At 47.3% G+C, this 15,157-nt stretch overlaps 1 long non-coding RNA gene across 1 annotated transcript in view; it reads left to right on the top strand.

The window, feature by feature from the left end:
• The window catches only part of LOC101002034, a 324,709-nt gene that overhangs the window by 12,574 nt on the left and 296,978 nt on the right, over window positions 1-15,157 (top strand). Inside the window, exons 2-3 of the long non-coding RNA XR_004185934.1 lie at window positions 6,048-6,170; window positions 13,913-14,326. This is a non-coding gene — a long non-coding RNA (uncharacterized LOC101002034). The remainder of the gene's footprint in view (window positions 1-6,047; window positions 6,171-13,912; window positions 14,327-15,157) is intronic.

The following is a 15,157-nucleotide window of genomic DNA, read 5'->3' on the forward strand; positions in this document are numbered from 1 at the left end:
CACCATGGAGACACTTGGAAAACATACAGTGATTCCCACACGTGCCCCAAACGGCAGTGTCTGTGTATGTGTATGTGGTTTCACACTTGGCTTGCTATGAATGCTGTAATGCCACCCAGTTACCACAGAGCTCTGGGGACTCAGGTTCCCCAAGTCGGGGTTCTTTTCTGGAGTGCTCTTCTGACAGGTTTTCAATACAGTGAATTTGAATGTCTCCTGCGTATTTATTGTAGCTGCTCCCTTCTTTCCCCTTCTCTCCCTTTCCTTTCTTCTCCTCCTGTCTTGGCCCTTTCCCCTTCCCTGGATGATAGTAGCATTACCCGTACATTCTTCCCATCTCCTGGCCCCTCCACTTCTGATGGGAGGGGGCCTAAGTGGGATCTGTCCTCTAAGCAGGTGGAGGAGGGAACCATGGCAGCTCCGAGGCGCCCCCAGAGCACCTGCTGCCGGTTTTCCACAATTCCTGTCCTCCGTGGCGCTTGGGTGACAGCAGAGCAGAGCCGATGTGCCTGCTCCCCGTCGCAGGCTATTCATGTTGTCATCCCTTTCCTCCGCCCCATCCCCCCATTTTGGACTTACCCAGAGTCCTTGGGCAAGCTAGATGGCTGCCAAAGTTTACTTAGCAAGATGTGCCTGCGTGACTTGAGTAGAGACCCGCTTCTGAGAAAGTCAGAAGTGCATTCCAAAGTCAGGAGCGTGACCTCCCCGGAAGCCCAGCTAATCCAGGTTTTAAAGAGGAGTCAGAACAAAGGTGGTGATTATGGGATGTATGGAGCTGTGGGATGTGGGAGAGGACAGGTTCAGCGGAGTGGCGTGGTGGAAACTTTCCTCTCGCCGAGGAGGCCAACTCCCCAGCCCCCGAGAGAGCGGGGAGCTCAGAGCACCTAGAACGTGCCCAGATCCTAAAGTGAGACAGGCTGTGGTGTGATGATGACCCCCGAGGGGACTTGCAGTCAGATGGACCTGGGTTCAAGTCCACCCTCTTCAGCCACACAAACTGGGCAAGGTGCCTGCCCTCTTCACGCTGCTGTTTCTGTGACTTTCGGATATGAGACCTGTCTGTGGGGTTGTGAGGATATGTGGGGATTAAGTGGGAAATTAAAAGGATTTTCTTTGTGACTGGTGACTGATAAATGCCATTTCCTTTCATCCTCCTTATTTTGACATTAGCCCCAACCCCTACCCCAAGGGTCTCTGTCTCTCTTTCCAACTTAGATACCTCTCAGGGGACACATGGACCTCCCAGAAAAGCAGCTCTGATCTCTTGTGGAGCTTCCCTGAGCTCCATATGGCACATCTACTACTGTTTAGGATAATATTTTGACTTAGTCCTTAAATGGACTATTTCTCATAGTCCTGTTTTGTAAATGAGATTTTAAGCTCTTTGCAGACAGGGACCAGTATAAACCCTTGAGTCTCTGTCAGACTTAGTGAACTTTCTTTCCAGCCTGGGCAACATGATGAAACCCTCTCTCTACAAAAAATCCAAAAATTAGCAGGGCACGGTGGCTTGCGCCTGTACTCCCAGCTACTCTGGAGGCTGAGGTGGAAGAATCGCTTGAGCCCAGGAGTTTGAGGCTGCAGTGAGCCATGATCACGCCACGGCACTCCAGCCTGGGTAACAAAACCAGACCCTGTCTCAAAATAACAACAACTCCCTTCCCCCACAAAAAAAAACCTTACTGAACTTTCTCAGAGAACATGCACACTGTAGAACTTCTGTATTTGGAATCTTCAAGAGCAGGTCCTGCTGTTCTGTAAAGAACTGTCACCTTGAGTCATTGTTTGACTGCTCAAGTCCTTGGCACTTTGCCCCTTTGTTCATGATTGATTGACATTTGGACCTTTGCTGACCTTTCCCTGAGGGATTCTGTGGGCACAGTCCAACAAAAGGAACTTGGGGGGAAAACACACACACACACAAAACAAATTTTGAAGGTATGTCACTTGGAGAAGAACAGTGTTCACGACTCTTCTTTGTCATTTCAGCATCTTAATCATCTTTGAGCCTAAAGAGGAAGGAGAGTGGAGGTGAGCCTGATTAAATGGGAGCTTTTCCTATATTGAGGATCTACTAGGTGCAAGGACCTCACATGGGTTATCTCTAGCCTTCCCCCAACTCTGCAAGGCATTTCACAGACAGGGATGCAGGTTCAAAGAACCGAAGCGTAAAGCTTCGCAGATTTGGAAGACTCAGAGCTAGAATTCTCCTGCTAGCCTGTTTGTCTCTGAAGCATTGGTCATTGCTTGACATCACATCCCTCCCTCGTTTTTCCCTCTCTTCCTCTTTCCCTTCCCCGCCACTGTCTGCCTGTCTTCCTGCCTGCCTCTCTTTCTGTCTTAAAATTACTATTGCTATTCCTTACTGGTCTGGTCTGGTCTAGTTAATTAAAAAGGAGGCTATCTTGAAGTAACCCTGGGATCCTTATTAGCACAGTCATATTCCCATAACCTTTAGGTGCCTGAGTCCTAATGGATCTATAAGACAGTGCCATCAGCGATAAACGTCCACAGCCTTCCTGGATGCTGCCCACAGGCATCTTGCAGATGAGGGCGTTTGCCTTCTCACCTGCAAAGGAGTGGCGAGAAGTGGCCAGGGGTGGGCTGTTCTAGGGAGGCCTGCCTCCCCACTCCCTGAGCCTAGCGGGAATGATACTATGGCTTCAGGCCACAACTAGACACACTGTCCACTCTGACAGGGAGCCAGTCTGGAGAAGGATGTCATGGAGACATGATGAAATTACTGAGGGAAAAAGAGCAAGACTTGAGCCCTGAGGGCTGTTTTGGTCAACTCCTGGCAGTAGATGTTATTGATGCCTTGGACATCTCTATTTCCTTGCGTTTTCCAGCAACCTGCCATTTCCATCTCTTTCTTTTAGAAGCTTCTTATCCTATGGCTCTGCTTCCAGTCTTTCTCATCACATAATTCTTCAAAGGCAAGGTAGACTAGTGGTTAAGAACAAAGGCCCAGGGCTGGGTGTGGTGGCTCATGCCTGTAATCCCAGCACTTTGAGAGGCCAAGGCCGGGGTATCAGTTGAGGTCAGGAGTTGGAGACCAGCTTTACCAACATGGTGAAACCCTGTCTCTACTAAAAATACAAAAATTAGCCGGGCGTGGTGGCAGTTGCCCGTAATCCTAGCTACTTGGGAGACTGAGGCAGGAGAATCGCTTGAACCTAGGAGGTGGAGGTTGTAGTGAACCGAGATCACGCCACTGCACTCCAGCCTGGGTGACAGAGCAAGACTCTATCTCAATTAAAACAAAACAAAACAAAACAATACAAAACAAACAAACAAACATAAAAGAACAAAGGCTCCGGAGGCAGTGCCTGGGCTCCTATCCCAGCTCTGTCTCTTGCTGACTCCTGCATGGCTTGGGCGTACTTGGGCTTTGCTGTGTACTCGTTTCTAGGTGAGTTCGTATCTCACAGCGTTGTTGGAGATTACAGGAACACAACCAATTCTCTCAGAACCAGCACTCAGGAGGTGTGGTAATTACATGCTTTTCTGGGCTTCCAGTCATCCCACCTTGGACGGACGACGGACAATGCTTCAGCACCTACCAGTTTAAGGATCAGTTCCTCCTGTAGGCATTATGCCCAGCGCACCCTTCTCATGGAGATTTGCTTCTCACTCTGCATCTGCAGGTCTTGGCTGAGTGATCTTGGGCAAGTCACTTTACTTCTCTAGGCCTTACTTCTCAGCTCTTCAATGAAGACATTGAACGAGATCATTTCCAAGGTTTCTTGTGTGCTGTCGTGCTGGGGCCTCTCACATCCCATGTAGTCCAACCTTTCCTCTTGTTCCTCAGATTCTGCCAGCCCGCCAAGGCAACCTGGACATCACCAAATGTCCTCGCTTATGGACATGTCCTGTGTGTGCTTGCTTCTCTGGAAATCTTGGTATAGCCTGAAAGCTCCATGAAGGCAGGGATTGTGTCTTTCATATTTGATATGATTTCTGGCTTCCAGCACTATGCTAGGAGCTAGCTCGTGAGCACTGTCTATGTAGCTAGAATTAATCGCTTACTATTCCAATCAACATTTCCTTTTTTTTTTCTTTTTTTTGTTTTGAGACGGAGTCTTGCTCTGTCCCCCAGGATGGAGTGCAGTGGTGCGATCTTGGCTCACTGCAGCCTCCGCTCCCGGGTTCACGCCATTCTCCTGCCTCAGCCTCCCAAGTAGCTGATACTACAGGCGCCCGCCACCATGCCCGGCTAATTTTTTTTGTATTTTTAGTAGAGATGGGGTTTCACTGTGTTAGCTAAGGTGGTCTCCATCTCCTGACCTCGTGATCCACCCGCCTCAGCCTCCCAAAGTGCTGGGATTACAGGCGTGAGCCACCGTGCCCGGCCTTTTTTTTTGAGACGGAGTCTTGCTCTGTCTCCCAGGCTGGAGTGCAGTGGCATGATCTCTGCTCATTGCAACTTCTGCCTGCTGGGTTCAAGCAATTACCCTGCCTCAGCCTCCCGAGGAGCTGCGACTATAGGCGTGCACCACCATGCCTGGCTAACTTTTTGTACTTGTAGTAGAGAAGGAATTTTGCCATGCTGGCCGGGCTGGTCTTGAACTCCTGACCTGGTGGTCCACCCGCCTCAGCTTCCCAAAGAGCTGGGATTACAGGTGTGAGCCACCGTGCCCGGCTTTTTTTTTTTTTTTGAGACGGAGTCTTGCTCTGTCTCCCAGGCTGGAGTGCAGTGGCATGATCTCTGCTCATTGCAACTTCTGCCTGTTGGGTTCAAGCAATTGTCCTGCCTCAGCCTCCCGAGGAGCTGCGACTATAGGCGTGCACCACCATGCCTGGCTAATTTTTTGTACTTGTAGTAAAGTAATTTTGCCATGCTGGCCAGGCTGGTCTTGAACTCCTGACCTGGTGATCCGCCCGCCTCAGCCTCCCAAAGAGCTGGGATTACAGGCGTGAGTCACCACGCCCAACTTTCCAGTCAACATTTCCTAAGCACCTGTTGAGTTCCCAAGCACTGTGCAGGACATGCATGGGTTTCTGGAGGCTGGCAGAACCCAAATGTCAGTATTCCTGAAGAATGGCTCTAAGCAATGTACCTTGCAGAGCTCAAGCAGGGCTCTGCTGCATCATGCAGATGAAGGTGCCTGCTGGTAGAAGGCTGGTTCTATACTGGCTGCTTGCCTCCTCCTTGTGGAGACCCACATTGTGTCTGGCAAAGTGCAGAGGAAATCAAGCCCTTAATCACATTAGGGAACAAGACTGGCTTCGGTTTGCATCTCTCGAGCCTGACTCGTAGGAGTAGCCACAGTAATAGCAGCACTGTGCTGTTGAGGCTGACTTTGACTATCTGCTTGTGTTGTGAGCACACTGTGCACTGAGCAGTCTCTATACATTCAGTGTCTTGTCCACAGATGAACTCCAGTGGACCCATGTTTCATTTTCCTTATTTTTATTATTATGTTTATTTTTTGCTTTTTTGAGATGGAGTTTCACTCTTGTTGCCCAGGCTGGAGTGTAGTCGTGCAATCACAGTCTCAGCTCACTGCAACCTCCGCCTCCTGGGTTCACGTGATTCTCCTGCCTCAGCCTCCTGAGTAGCTGAGATTATAGGTGACTCCCACCACACTCAGCTAATTTTTGTATTTTTGGTAGAGATGGAGTTTCATCATGTTGGTTAGGCTGGTCTCGAACTTCTGACCTCAGGTGATCCACCTGCGTTGGCCTCCCAAAGTGCTGGGATTACAGGTGTGTGCCACCACGCCCAGTCTATTGTTATTATTTTTTGAGACAGGGTCTTACTTTGTCACCTAGGCTGTGGCATGATCTTGGCTCACTGCAACCTCCACTGACATCCTGGACTCAAGCAATCCTCTCACCTCAGTCTCCTGAATAGCTGGGACTACAGGTGCACCACCACTCCCAGCTAATTTTTGTATTTTTTGTAGAGATGTGGTTTCACCATGTTGCCCAGGCTGGTCTCAAACTCCTAGGTTCAAGTGATCTGCCTGCCTCCACCTTCCAAAGTGCTAGGATTACAGGCATGAGCCACTGTGCCCGGCTTATTCCTTGTTTTTATTGAACAGATTAGGAAACACTTTCAAGGAGCTTCAGGGATGTGCCCAAGGCCACAGGGTTGTGGCCACAGCATGAAGATTCACACCTTGGTTCATGTGGCTCCCATCCCCCTCTCCTGTATGAGGAATCCGGTGAGTGCGAGGGGAGCGGGTGCTCTAAGGCTTGGGAATTCCAAAGCAGCTGATCCTTGTCATCCCAGCACACGTTAGGCAGGAAGTGAAATGAAGCAAAAACAGAGCCTGTCAGCAGGGGGACAGCTGCCGCTTTCTCTGGGAACAGATCTCCCTGATTTATCTTCCAGGTTAGGGAAGCCCCAGCTCCTGGGGCACCACAGAGAAATAATGTGAGCACAGCCAGAGAAATTGCCACCTCTCCCTTCCTCGGAAGAAGATAAAGGAGACATCGTCTTTGTGGTATCAGTTTTGAAGAAATCTTACTTCACAATCCTGAGAGAAAGAGAGATTGAGACACGCTCAGACTGTGAGATTGATTTCTCACTTCTGCCGCTACCACTGCTGCCCCATTGACTGGATCTCAGAGTTGTTTTAATCAACATCCACTGACTCTTGCTGGTACTAAAATTAACAACATGACTGATCCCTTCTGCAAAAGAGGGAAAGAGAAACACATACGTGCGCACACACACACACGTGTGCACACACGCACTTGCACACACACTTGCATGCACACATGCACAGACGTCTGCGCACACGCGCGTGCACACACACCCACACACCCACACACCCACACACACAGAGTCCAGGAGGCTCAGAGGCAGAGAGAGAGAGGGGAAGGCATAGTCACACATGCCCTGGGAGACACTGTGGCTCCCTCTGCAAATGGTGCTCCCCTCAAAGCTTTGGTACCAGGGATGCCTTCCCTCGGTTTCTGTGTGCTGTACGTCATACCCCATTTACCAGCCTGTGCCAACCCTGGATACTTCAGTCACCAAAGCATCCGTCTGCCCGTCCCGTACTTAGGGGGAGTGGATATGCAGAGGTGGTCTCTTGGTGTTGGGTAGGGAATAGACTCAGCCCGATTTTCTTTTTTCTTCCAAATGTCCACTGCAGTGCCTCAGCTGGTGGAAATACTCAGTGGGGAGGGTCAAGAAGGAAATGACAGAGTTGGTCCTGACAGCCTGGGAGGCAGAGAGGAGAGAGACGGAGCCAAGAGAATGGGGCTGGGGCCACGTTTTTTTGTGGGGCAATTCTGTGTCACTGGGCCAGGGCATGCTTATTGTGAAGACTTCCCCTCAGTGTCCTCTAGGGAAGGGTCAGCTGTGAGGCAGTGGGGCGTGAGAATACGATGAAACAGGGAAACCTGGAAGCTGCTCATTCCCAAGCCTTGAGGGGATGTTCTGGTATCTTTGACATTCCAGCAAACATATTTTCACAGCAAAACTAAAAAAATATGAACTCCTTTTTTATAGAAATAATGCACATGGAGAAGAGTGCACGTGTCATATGTGTATGGATAGCTTGACGAATGTTCTCCAACTGAACCTGAGTGTGGAGCCAGCACCAGGATCAATAGAACATTTCCAGCATTTTGGAAGCCCCCTCCCAGTCAGTCACTTAGGAGCCACATAGATTAGTTTAACCTGTTTATGTACTTAATATAAATAACATCATCACACACTCCCCTGCGTCTGGCTTCTTCCACCCAAAATTATGTTTGTGGGATGTATTTATGTGGTATGTGCATTTTCAGATCATTCTCATTGGTCACTAGGTTGTGTGCATATTTTTAAAAAATCCTTTCTACTGTTGATGGGCATTTGAGTAGTTTCCAGTGTTTGGCTGTTATGAACAGTGCTGCTGTGATATCGTTAGACGTGTCTTTTGGTGAACATATGCACACATATCTGTGTATTGATACCACGGAGTGGAGCTGCAGGGTCATAGGGTTTGGGTATATTCAGCATTAGTGAATAGTGCAAAACAGTTTCCCAAAGTGGTGGTTTGTCCTTTTTCAGAGTGTCTGTTCACCAGCACGTATGATTTCCAGTTCCACATCAGAGCCAATTGGCATTGTGTGGTTTTTAAATTTTAGCCAACCCATTACAGAAAGAGCAAATGAAAGGAATCTAACAGTAAGTAAGCAGGAGAGAAAAAGAAAATGCTCCCTGAGAAAGCATTATGACTTGATGATAGGGGAAGTCCTGGTGTACAATGCCACACATTGTGTATTTCTGCAGGCGGAGGGTGAGGTGCAGCCACCTTCTTGTGAGCATCAGGGCAGCCCTTGCCATTGGTCAGGGACCACCACTTGACTGCAGTAATACCCAACAGACCATGTCATAATTCTTCCTCAGGTGACAGAGCTTTAATGGACCCGACCCCAACAAAACAAACTTGGTTTCAGACTTGCCTGTGGGCCTCAGTAAATATTTAACAGACTGTGTCCCCTGTTCACTCCCCTGTCATTAACTGAGGCCGGTACCATAAATCACAGCTCCCCTTCCTGTTGTAAGTGGCCCCTCTCAGCTGACGGTATTCCAGTCCTGACATTCAGGAGCAGTGCCTCTCCTGGGCTGCTTCCCAGGGCTGGCAGGTCTTGGTGGTCACTTGTAGGAGCTGAGGAGTGAGTGTGTGCAGTCTAGTCACTGCTCTGGGGTGACTTGCAGGAGCCTCTTCCATTTGATGCGAGAATGACAGATCCATCAAGCTCTTAATGTGTGACCAGCAACATGCTAAGTCCTTTATGTTGTTTATGTCAACCTGTCGCAGTCCATTCAGGCTGGTATAACAAACCACCTTAGACTGGTAGCTTGTAAACAACAGAACTTTATTTCTCGTGGTTCTGGAGGTTGGGAAGTCCAAGATCAAGGCTCAGACATATTTGGTGTCTGGTGAGGGCCCATTTCCTGGTTCAGCAATGATGCCTTCTTGTTGGGTCTTTATATGGTGAAAGGATTAAATAAGGTGCTTTATACCTCTTTTATAAGGGCACTAAGCCCTCTAGCCTCATGACCCAATCACTTTTCAAAGGCCTTTCTTTTTGAGATCATCACCTTGGCAGTTAAGATTTCGATATATGAATTTAGGGGTCAGGAGTGGGGGTAACAAACAGTCAAAACATAATACAACTTCACAGTAGTTCTATGAAATGAGTAGATGTTGTTTACCACCATTTTCAGATGAGGAAATTAAGGATTAAAAACATTTCCCCCGAGTAAGAAAAGTAGTAAATTTGAGAGTCTAACTTCAAACTGTAATTTTTAACTACTGTCCTGTACTTCCTCTTTTCTCTTAGGGGCTATTTAGATACTTGAGCTTCCTTTCGCAGCCATCTTCCTCTTGGGTCTAAAGCTGTCAGGTAGATTTAAATGGGACAAGAGGGCCAGGTGCAGTGGCTCACACCTCTAATCTCAGCTATTTGGGAGGCTGAGGTAGGAGAATCACTTGAACCCGGGAGGTGGAGGTTGCAGTAAGCTGAGATGGCACCATTGCACTCCAGCCTGGGCAACAGAGCAAGACTCTGTCTCAAGGAAAAAATAAATAAAATAAATAAATAAATAAATGGGACAAGAGGAAGTCACCTGAAGAGCACTTACTGAATTCAGATGTAATTATCTGCTTTTTCAATGATTTTTAAGAAATTAGAACCACTGTTTTTATCTGTCTCTTTTCATGACTTTTTTCAAACATTGGTTTTCAGCAGTTCAACTATTATATACTTAAGTGTGATTTAAAAAAAAAAAAACTAAAAATCTATATATCTATATATATCTCCTGCATGGATTTGCTGATATCCTCATATCTATAAATTAATGTCTTTCACTGAATTTAGAACACTTTCATCCTTTTTTCCCCCCCAGATATTGATCTTGCTCCATTCTCTTCTCTCCTTTTGGGACTAAAATTACTTGTCTGTTAGGCTTTTTGATATTGTCCAACAGGTCTCTGAGGCTGTCTTCAATTTTTCAAACATTTTTTCTGTTATTCAGATTAAATAATCTCTATTGGTCTCTCCTCAAATTGTACTGACTCTTCGTTCCTCTTCAGTCTGCTGTTAAATGGATCCAATTGATTGTTTCAGATTTTTTTTTTTTTAAATTCTAGAATTTCCATTTGACTCTTTGTTTGCTAAGCTTTCTTATTTTTATTTACTAAGAATACATTTTCCTTTGAGTCTTTGAGCATAGTTATAATAGCTGCTTAAAAAACCCTTGTCTGCTAATTCCAGAAACTGGGTCACCTCAGGGTCATGGGGACGGTCCCCATAACTATCTTTTTTCTTAAGAATGGATTACATTTCCTGCTTTCTTTTTCTTTTAGTTGTTTATTATATTGAGCTATTTTAAATTATATCACAGACATTGTGAGGGACTGATTCTGTTTTGTTCCTCCAAAGAGTAGTGCTTTTTTGTTTCAGTAGGTAGTTAACTCAGTAAACTAAGACCTCAAACTCTGACTCCCTAGTATTGGGAAGCAATCTAAATTGCTGTTTAGTTCTTTTAGCTTTAACTGGGCTATTGCGTGCAAACTTGACTCAGGAGTCACTTAGTGACTTAGGGAACATTTGTACACAGAATTTGAACTCTCCTTTTTGGAACCTCTCTTTTTACCAGATTTCTTCTTTCACTTTCACCTATTGTGTTGCCTTGATCTCTGTCCTGATGTTTCAGTGCAGAAACATCATCTGAGTGTTAGCCACTCGTGTTGCGGAACCGGGCCTACTCTCAGGCTAAAATTGACCAAAAGCAAGAACTCACTGGATTGCTGGGTTTCCAATTCTTGATCACACTCCAGAATGTCCTACTTTTGATCATCTGGTGACTAGATTTTTGATTTTTTAAAAATATTTGTTCAGAATTTATAGTTGCTGTCTACCAGGGAGCTGCTTCAATAGGAACTACTCAACCAATGCCAGAACCTTCTTGAACTTTCTAGAAACACTGTCTTATTTATTTTATTTTATTTTTTTAGACAAAGTCTCACTCTGTGCTCTTCCACCCAGACTGGGGTGCAATGGTGCAACCTCGGTTTACTGCAACGTCCACCTCCTGAGTTTGAGTGCTTCTCATTCCTCAGCCTCCCAGGTAGCTGGGATTACAGGCAACTGCCACCACACCTGGCTAATTGTTTGTATTTTTAGTGGAGACGGGGTTTCACCATGTTGGCCAGGCTGGTCTCAAACTCCTGACCTCAGGCGACCCACCCGTCTTAGCCTCCCAAAGTGCTGGGATTTACAGGCACGAGCCACCACGCTTGGCCTAGAAACACTGTCTTATTTAAATAAGAAAGAGTGTGTTTCAGAATGGAAAGAAAACAGCTTTGGAATCAAACCCAACTTGGATGCAGAATCTCACTCTATCTCTCTCTCTTTTTTTTTTTTTTGACTGAATCTCACTCTGTCACCTAGGCTGGAGGGCAGTAGCACGATCTTGGCTCACTGCAACCTCTGCCTCCTGTGTTCAAGCCATTCTTCTGCCTCAGCCTCCTAAGAAGCTGTGATGACAGGTGCGCGCCACCATACTGGGTTAATTTTTTGTATTTTTAGCAGAGTCGGGGTTTCACTATGTTAGCCAGGATGGTCTCCATCTCCTGACCTTGTGATCCCCCCGCCTCAGCCTCCCAAAGTGCTGGGATTACAGGCGTGAGCCATGGCACCCGGCCGGATATGTTTTTAAGAAGAAAACATACCTTACTGTTTTCTTCGTGATTTCTTCATTGGCCGCTGCAAGTGTGTGTGGCTGTGTGCATTGTGGGCAGGGTGAGGTAGCTAGCTTGATTTCCATTTTGAGAATGGGTGGTGCCTCCTCACGGAAGAATGCTTAAAACAGGAGATGGGTGCCCTCTGTTATTGTTGTATGGCAGGCAGAATAACATCCTCCTAAATGTCCACATCCAAATCCCTAGAACCTGTGAATATGTTGCATGTCAACAGGGACTTTGCAGATGCTAGTGAGGCTAAGGACCTTGAGATGGATTATTTTGGATCATCTGGGTGAGCCCAATATAATCACATGCATCCTTAGGAGTGGAAGAGGGAGACAGAGGGTTATTCAGAGACAGAGATATGGCCACAGAAGCAGAGTCAAAGAGATGCTTTGGTGTTGTATCTGAAGATGGAGGAAGAAGCCACAGCCAAGGCCTAAGAGGCAGCCTTTAGAAGGTCGGAAAAGCAAGGAAACGCATTCCCTCTCAGCCACCAGAAAGAAACGCAGCCCTCTCAACAGCCTGATTTTAGTCCAGTGAGACCCGTGTCAGACTTCCAGAAATGTAAGATCATAAATGTGTGCTGTTTTATTTTTTATTTCTTTTTCTGTTTGAAACCACTACATTTGTAAACATTTCTTCGGCAGTTATCATTGCTTTTGATGGAAGTTGGAGTAGTGGTCAAGCTCATGGGCTTTGGAGTCAGTCTGCCAGTCCGCCTTGTTTCAAACCCCTTTTCCTTTCTTCTTTTTTTTTTTTTGAGATAGAGTCTCATTCTGTGTCCCAGGCTGGAGTGCAGTGGTGTGATCTTGGCTCACTGCAACCTCTGTCTCCTTGGTTTAAGCGATTCTCATTCCTTGGCCTCCCAAATAGCTGGAATTACAGGCATGCGCCACCACAGCCAGCTTATTTTTGTATTTTTAGTAGAGACAGGGTTTCACTATGTTGGCCAGGCTGGTCTTGAACTCCTGGCCTCAGGGGATCCACCAGCCTCGGCATCACAAAGTGCTAGCATTATAGGCGTGAGCCATTGCACCCAGCCTCAAACCCTTTTCCTGTGAATTTTATTTATTTATTTTTTTTAAGCTGTGTGACCTTGTAGAAGTTGCTTCACTTCTCTGGGCCTCACATTTCTCATCTCTAAAGTTGGTTAACAATAATCTACAACTCATAGTTTTTTTGTGAGGATGAAATGAGGGTTTCAGAAACGCAGAAAGCCTGGAAGTAACTTTTAGCTGCAGCCATTATGGGCAAGAATCCCTCACTAGGTAACTTAAAGCGATGGATCAGGGAACAGACTTGGGAGACAGAGTGTGTAGCCTCAGATTTAGGCTCCTCTCTTACTAGTCTGGAACAGAATGGTTGTCTGTTCCTCCGTTTCTTCATCTGGAAAACAGGGGCAGGAGTCCCAGGGTGTTGGAGAGATCATATCAGATGGAGAAGCCAGAGGTTTTAGCAGGTACCTCATAGGCATTCCCCAAAGGGCAGTTATTGTTATCATTGGATGGGCTGGGGAATATTAAGCCTCCAGCTCTAGGCATTATGGATCAATTTGTTCTTCAGTTATCTTTGGAGTAATTTAAATACACTGGATTGGGAAGACAAAGCTATTGCCCTGCTGAGCGAAGAGTGCTGGGCACCTGGCAGGTACTCAGTAATTACTGAATGAATGAGTAGGAACAGAACAGGTCCCAGACCCTGCCCTGAAGAGGCTCACACTGCAGGACAACGCCTGGAGCCAGGCCAGGGTTTTGTGGTCGTCTTTAAAAAGAAACAAAACAAAGAACTACTTCCTACCAGCTGACCCTGAACCTCTCAGCTCCCTGCAGGGACCTCTCAGCCCTGCAGGGGAGCCCAGGCTGTGTGCCAGGCCTGGCCTTGCTGTCAGCTTTCTAAGCCAGTCATAAATGTTCTCCCCTCAACTTCATAATGGACGCCCCATAGCCTCCTCTCCCCTCCCAGGGTGGTCCCGAGGCTCTGAGCAGCTGGCAGTTCCCTGTCTGAGAGGTCCTTGGTGCCGCAGGGGAGGCAGCTCTCACCTGAAGTCCTCCCTGGACGCTGGTCTCAATTTTGTGTGTTACTAGTTATGGAGAATTATTTTTAGTGAATTATATTCTGTTAGGGTCAAACACAAGGAGGAAAGAGTGACTGAATACTGCTCTGGGTCAGTGACTATGACAAGACTGTTTTTTTCTTCTTCCCTGTTGCAGGCCTGATCTTTTGGCCAGAAGGAGATTAAAAAGATGCCCCTCAAGATGGCTGTGCCTGTCAGCTAGCTGCATGGAGCTTCGTTCGAGTATTTTCTGAGCCTGATGGATTTACAGTGATCTTCGATCGTCTGAGGAATAACTCTGGTGGAACAATGCACTGGAATGACACACGCCCTGCACATTTCAGGATACTAAAAGTGGTTTTAAAGGAGGCCCTGGCTGAATGCCTCATGGATTCTTACAGCTTGGATGTCCATGCGGGATGAAGGACCGCAGCTGGCTGCGAGGACTGAGATCTCTGTTTACTTGGGTCTCTGCCAACTTCCTTTGGGTCTCCCTATGGAATGTAAGACCCCGACTCTTCCTGGTGAAGCATCGGATGCATGTTCCGTCCGGCGCTCAGCTGGACTTGAGGTGAGGCTGTCCTGGCTGGTGGCGGAGGGTTCACTGGGATGTGGCTGGTTGTCTCAATGAGCTGGCATTTAATGAGCACCCTCTGTGTGGTTGGTGTGATGCTGGGTGCCTGGGCGAGACAGATGGAACCAAAGAGGTCCTTCCTGGAAGCCGTTACTGTTCCCTGCGCTGACGTGTGTTATTGTACCTGTCACCATTTTCTGATTTTCTCAGTTTACCTATCTGTCACCATCTACCTCCCTATAAAGTGCCTCTGCTGTTGGTTCTGTGCCCTTAAGACATTGTGTGTCACTTGGCACAGTCTCTCATACTGCAGAAAGGGAAAATTAAGACAGGGTTGTTAATGAATTAAGACATGGGAGATTCAATGGAAAGATATGCATGGGGGGATAATTTCTTGGCTCTGTGCTCAAAGCCAGGAACAGCATAAGGCCATATGGCTGGTACTGTGAGGGTTGTATGTGGGCAGATGCATGTGGAGGCAGGCAGGCCCGGGTGTGATTCTTTAACACATACACACTGCGTGCCTCCCTGCACACTGATGGATTCCTCTCCCTGCAGTGAAGGGTTAAGTAAGTATTATCACACGCCACAGGACTGGAGTTGAAGATCGCCAAGTAGTCATTGAAATGCTGATCACATGACAGACACTCAGCACGTGGTGGGTGATGTTGGCTGGGGGTAGCTTCTGGGGATGGTGGATGTTTCTTGGCCCTGATGATCTTTCCGAGCAGAGCCAGGGAGGCAGTGCTGGACTGTGACCTGGGCACAGCTGGTTGGCGTGGACAGTTGATTAAAGGTCAGTTTCCCTGCAGCCCATGGGAAGGCAGA

This window comes from Papio anubis, chromosome 8, assembly GCF_008728515.1.
Source record: "Papio anubis isolate 15944 chromosome 8, Panubis1.0, whole genome shotgun sequence".
In the NCBI taxonomy this organism is placed as follows: Eukaryota; Metazoa; Chordata; class Mammalia; order Primates; family Cercopithecidae; genus Papio; species Papio anubis.